Source organism: Populus nigra, chromosome 1 (genome assembly GCF_951802175.1).
Source record: "Populus nigra chromosome 1, ddPopNigr1.1, whole genome shotgun sequence".
Taxonomy (NCBI): Eukaryota; Viridiplantae; Streptophyta; class Magnoliopsida; order Malpighiales; family Salicaceae; genus Populus; species Populus nigra.
The window spans coordinates 30,029,272-30,035,817 of record NC_084852.1 but is presented as its reverse complement, the minus strand read 5'-3'; the positions used below and the strand labels follow the sequence as shown (position 1 = coordinate 30,035,817).

The following is a 6,546-nucleotide window of genomic DNA, read 5'->3' as shown; positions in this document are numbered from 1 at the left end:
GCTGGAATTGAGGATGATATTGATAGCCATGCAGTTTCAGTCGGTACGGGAATTGGTACGTGCTGCTCAGGGTATGGAGAGGGTAATAAAGGATACCCTGAAGCCAGTGGTAGAGCAGAGTCAGGCAATGGGAGCTAAGAGGAGAGATTTTGAGTTTATAACTGAGAGACCTCCTTTCCCAAAAAAGGGGAAGAGCGGGCCATCATCAGGACCGTCCCAGAGAAGGGGTGGGAGTTTTAACCCAGGAGGGAGCTCAGGAGGATCTAGACAAGTCAGTGGAAGAGGAGCTTGGGGAGGACAGTCTAGACAGGGAGTCAAAACTGCTGGAGGGTTTACAGAGAAAAAGGGACCAGTATATCCATTTTGTCAGAGGTGTGAGCAGCGACACCCGGGAGATTGCTCTGCGATGCCAGGGAGATGTTATATTTGTAGAAGTGAGGGGCATCGATGGAGAGAGTGCTCGCATGTAGGAAGAGGTTGTTACTATTATGGGGACACAAGTCACCCGAAGAAGGATTGTCCTCGTAGAACTACTGAAGGAGCCCATGGTCAGAGGATTGAGGTTCAGAGCTAGCAGCAATCGATGACAGTTAATCGTCCTATCAGGCCTACCCAGTCAGGGACGAGTGCTACTCGTGGGAGGCCCAGAAATCAGGAGGGGAGGACTCAAGGTCGGGTATATCACATGACCTATGAGGATGTGGGAGCTGTACCTGATGTAGTGGCAGGTACTTTACAGTTAGATACAATGCAAGTTTATGCTTTAATTGATCCTGGAGCTAGTCATTCCTTTGTATCTTATAGAATTGTGAATAACTTGCATATGTTATCTAGTAACTTGGGAGTAGGGGTGACGGTTAGTACACCTTTGGGAGAGAATATACATATTGATGATATTTATAGAGGGGTAAAACTATATATTGGAGGATTAGAGTTGAGGGCAGATCTTATGCCATTAGAGTTATATGATTTTGATGTGATTCTGGGCATGGATTGGTTAAGTAAACATAAGGCACAGGTGGATTGTTTCACCAAGACGGTGACAATCCAAGGAATAGGTGATAAAAGAGTAGTGTTTAAAGGGGAAAGAAAAGTAATTCCAAGTTGTGTAATCTCAGTTTTGGTGGCTAGAAAATTACTGAGGAAAGGTTGTTCTGCTTGGTTAGCCCATGTAAGAGAGCTGGAGAAGGGTAGCATAGATTTGGCTAGTATTCCTGTTGTGAGGGAGTTTCAAGATGTATTCCCAGAAGAGTTGCCTGAATTACCTCCAGTTAAAGAAATTGAAGTTTCCATAGAAACTATTCCAGGAGTTCCTCCTATAGCCCAGTCCCCTTATAGGATGGCACCTATGGAATTGGCGGAACTGAAGGTCCAGCTTCAGGAATTGTTAGATAAAGGCTTCATCCGGCCTAGTAACTCACCCTAGGGAGCTCCAGTATTGTTTGTAAAGAAGAAGGATGGCACCCTTCATTTGTGCATTGATTATCGTCAATTGAATGAAGTGACGGTGAAGAACAGGTACCCACTCCCATGAATAGATGACTTATTTGATTAGTTGAAGGGTGCTAGGGTATTTTCTAAGATAGATCTGAGATCTGGATATCACCAGTTGAGAATCAAGGAACAAGACATACAAAAGACTGCCTTCCGAACCCGTTATGGGCATTACGAGTTTTCGGATATGCCTTTTGGGTTAACCAATGCTCCAGCCATGTTTATGGACTTGATGAATCGGGTGTTTCGGCCTTACCTGGACCAATATATGGTTGTATTTATTGACGATATTTTGGTGTATTCAAACTCTCACTTGGAGCATGAACAACATCTAAGGGTTGTGCTACAGACTTTAAGGGAAAATCAATTATATGCAAAGCTGGATAAGTGTGAGTTCTGGCTCAAGGAAGTAGTATTTTTGAGCCATGTAATATCCGCAGAAGGAATATTTGTAGATCCAAGAAAGGTTGAGGCCGTGTTAAAATGGGAAAGGCCTACCAACGTACAGAAATCCGAAGTTTCTTGGGTCTTGTTGGATATTACCGAAGGTTTATTGAAGGATTCTCCACCATAGCCTCACCTTTAACTAAGCTGACCTGCAAGGAAGTCCGGTTTGTTTGGTCGGAAGAGTGTGAAGCAAGTTTTCAAGAACTGAAGGAGAGGCTTACTTCTGCTCCTGTGTTGGCCCTTCCATCAGGGACAGAAGGGTTTGTGGTATATAGTGATGCCTCAAAAAGGGGTCTGGGATGTGTATTGATGCAAAATGGACGTGTGATTGCTTATGCATCAAGACAGTTAAAGTCGCATAAGGTGAATTACCCGGTTCATGACCTAGAACTTGCAGCGGTGGTGTTTGCCTTAAGAGTATTGAGACATTATTTATATGGGACACAAGTTCAAATCTTTACAGACCATAAAAGTTTGAAGTATTTGATGTCACAGAAGGAGTTAAACATGCGGCAGAGAAGATGGGTAGAGTTAATAAAAGATTATGATTGTGTTATTGACTACCATCCTGGTGAGGCTAATGTAGTAGCCGATGCCTTGAGTAGGAAGGGAAAAACAGTGATGAATGATGTGGAGCTTAAGTATCAAAAAAGTATAGTGGAATTAAAGAAAATGGGCTTGCGGCTAAGTGTAGGGCTTGAAGGATCACTGTTAGCTCAGTTAAAGATCCGATCTGTGCTTCGAGACAGGGTCTTGGTGGCTCAACAAGCAGATGGGAAAGTAAAAGAGATCAATGAGAGGGTAAACAAGGGTATAGAGACATCATTTCAAATGTTATCGGATGGGCTAATAGCTATGGGTAGGCGAATTTATTTGCCAGAGGATAAGATTTTGAAAGATGAAGTATTAAGAGAAGCTCATGAATCTCGATTTGCTACTCATCCTGGGAGTACAAACATGTATAGGGATTTAAAGGAAAACTACTGGTGGCCAAATATGAAGAGGAAAATAGCAGAATTTGTGTCAAATTGTGGGATCTGTCAACAAGTAAAGATAGAACATCAGAAACCTGCAGGGGAATTACAGTCATTATCAATTCCGGAATGGAAATGGGAGGATATTTCTATGGATTTTGTGACGGGATTACCCAGGGGAAAGAAGGGGAATGATGCTATATGGGTGGTTATGGATCGACTAACAAAATCTGCTTTGTTTTTGCCAATGAGGATGACTGATTCGGTGGATAAGCTGGCAAAATTGTATGTAAATGAAGTAATCAGACTTCACGGAGTGCCGGTTTCAATTATATCGGATCGGGATCCAAGGTTCACATCAAGATTGTGGCCTAGCTTACAATGGGCAATGGGGAAAAAGTTGAATTTGAGCACAACATTTCATCCTCAAACGGATGGTCAATCTGAAAAGACCATCCAAACTCTTGAGGATCTCTTGAGGTCCTGTGTGCTGGAGTTTGGAGGGAATTGGGAGGATCTACTACTATTGGTGGAGTTTACTTATAATAACAGCCATCAAACTACTATTGGTATGGCTCCATATGAAGCCTTGTATGGGAGGAAATGTCGGACCCCAATTTGTTGGGAGGAAGTAGGAGAAAGGAAGCTTTTGGGACCTGAGATGGTGCAACTGACAACTGACAAGGTGAGGGTGATCAAAAAGAGAATGAAGGAAGCCCAGGATAGACAAAAAAGTTACGAAGATCGCTGAAGAAGGCCGTTGGAATTCCAAGTTGGGGATAAAGTATTTTTGAAGGTGGCTCCTTGGAAAGGCATCATTCGATTTGGAGTAAAAAGGAAATTAGCCCCAAGATATATTGGCCCTTTTGAGATTAAAGAAAGAATCGGGCCAGTTGCATATCGATTAGAATTGCCTATATATTTGGATAAGATTCACAATGTGTTCCATGTATCATTGCTGCGAAAGGCCAAGATAGACCCCTCACGGGTATTGCCACAAGTTCCTATGAAGATTAAAGGGGATCTAACCATGAAAACTAAGCCCGTCAAGATCTTAGATCGAGATGAGAAATTGTTGAGGAATAAAAGAGTTCCCTTGGTGAGAGTATTGTGGAGAAGCTCTCGAATAGAAGAAGAAACATGGGAAAGAGAATCCGAGATGAAGGAAAAGTTTCCACACTTATTCTCCGACATAGGTACGTAACTTGAATTTCGAGGACGAAATTTTTATTAGGAGGGGAGATTGTAAATCCCGAGAAAAAAAAACAAAGCTGAATTAAATTAAAGAAAATAAATTAAAATAAAAAGAAGTGGGGGCAAGAACGAATACACTTGAAGAAAATGGGGCCTAAATGCAAATAAGAATAATTATAGAGCATAAATACTCCTATTCTCACCAAAAACAGATCTGCAGCTACGTAAAGAAAGAAAAGAGGGAGTTTTTATATCTATTTTTACAAATCAAGAGAGAAACACCAAAATTTCAAGAACCCATCCCAGATTGAGGGTTATAGGTAAAATAAACCCTGGTAGGAAAGGGATTAACAAGAAAAATTGAACAAGAAGAGAAGAGGGGAGGGTTCGAAGCCTTGATTCGCATCAGGTAAGATATTCTAAACCTGGTCTTATGAGTCATTTCAAGTCGATTATGAATTGATGCCTGGATGTTAATTTATATACTGAGTTCTTAGACTAGAATTGAGGAAAAAGTAAGAGTTGCTAAAGTAAAGAACTTCATGTGTTGTGTGTAAATATAAAGGTTGATGAATCTGGACAGTTTCATCTCTTGACCTTCAAAGAGATTTTGGGTAGGAGAATGAAGGAATTAGGATCAAGTTCCTTCATAGAAATTGTAGTTTTGGATGTTTATTAATGAGTGATTTTGACTACCTTAGAAGCAGAACTAGGTTCTTCCCAAAACATAGAACTTGTAGACTCATGTCTTACCTTTCTAGCGCCATAAATTTCACTTGAATCGGAGTTCTATAACTCCAGATATAGTTACAAATCTGAGGAGAGGTCAGACAGTAACAGTTCAAAAATGGACAGTAACAGTTGGACAGTAACAGTGCAAACATTTGTTAATGAGCGATTTTGACTACCTTAGAAGCAGAACTGGGTTCTTCCCGAAACATAGAACTTGTAGCCTCATGTCTTACCTTTCCAATGCCACAAATTTCACTTGAATTGGAGTTCTATAACTCCAGATATAGTTAAAAATCTGAGGAGAGGTCAGACAGTAACAGTTCAAAAAGGGACAGTAACAGTCCAAGTGTTTGTTAATGAGCGATTTTGACTACCTTAGAGGCAGAACTGGGTTCTTCCCTAAACATAGAACTTGTATCCTCATGTTTTTCCTTTCTAATGCCATAAATTTCACATGAATCGGAGTTATATAACTCCAGATATAGTTAAAAATCTGAGGAGAGATCAGACAGTAACAGTTCAAAAATAGATAGTAATAGTTGGACAGTAACAGTACATGCGTTTGTTAATGAGCGATTTTGACTACCTTAGAGGCACAACTGGGTTCTTCTCAAAACATAGAACTTGTATCCTCATGTCTTACCTTTCCAACGCCATAAATTTCACTTGAATCGGAGTTCTATAACCCAGATATAGTTAAAAATCTGAGGAGAGGTCAGACAGTAACAGTTCAAAAATGGACAGTAACAGTTGGACAGTAACACTCCAAGCATTTGTTAATGAGTGATTTTGACTACCTTAGAGGCAGAACTGGGTTCTTCCCGAAACATAGAACTTGTAGCCTCATGTCTTACCTTTCCAACGCCATAAATTTCACTTGAATCGGAGTTCTATAACTCTAGATATAGTTAAAAATCTGAGGATAGGTCAGATAGTAACACTTCAAAAATGGACAGTAACAGTTGGACAGTAACAGTTCAAGTGTTTGTTAATGAGCAATTTTGACTACCTTAGAGGCAGAACTAGGTTCTTCCCAAAACATAAAACTTGTAGCCTCATATCTTACCTTTACAACACCATAAATTTCACTTGAATCGGAGTTCTATAACTCCCGATATAGTTAAAAATATAAGGAGAGGTCAGACAGTAACAGTTCAAAAATGGACAGTAACAGTTGGACAGTAACAGTCCAAGTGTTTGTTAATGGGCGATTTTGACTACCTTAGAGGCAGAACTGGGTTCTTCCCAAAACATAAATCTTGTAGCCTCATGTCTTACCTTTCCAACTCCATAAATTTTACTTGAATCGGAGTTCTATAACTCCAGATATAGTTAAAAATATAAGGAGAGGTTAGACAGTAACAGTTCAAAAATGGACAATAACAGTTGGACAGTAACAGTCCAAGTGTTTGTTAATGGGCGATTTTGACTACCTTAGAGGCAGAACTGGGTTCTTCCCAAAACATAAAACTTGTAGCCCTCATGTCTTACCTTTCCAACGCCATAAATTTCACTTGAATCGGAGTTCTATAACTCCAGATATAGTTAAAAATCTAAGGAGAGGTCAGATAGTAACAATTCAAAACGAGGCAGTAAGAGTTGGACAGTGAAAGTCCAAATATAAATAAAGGAATGATAACTAGGATTGGACAAAGAAAGACAGTAATAATGAGTGAAATGAGAAAAACATAAAATACTAAGAAAC

At 40.1% G+C, this 6,546-nt stretch overlaps 1 pseudogene; it reads left to right on the top strand.

The window, feature by feature from the left end:
- Positions 1–583: 583 nt before the first annotated feature.
- Positions 584–4,119, top strand: LOC133681177 (uncharacterized; annotated as a pseudogene).
- Positions 4,120–6,546: the final 2,427 nt, after the last annotated feature.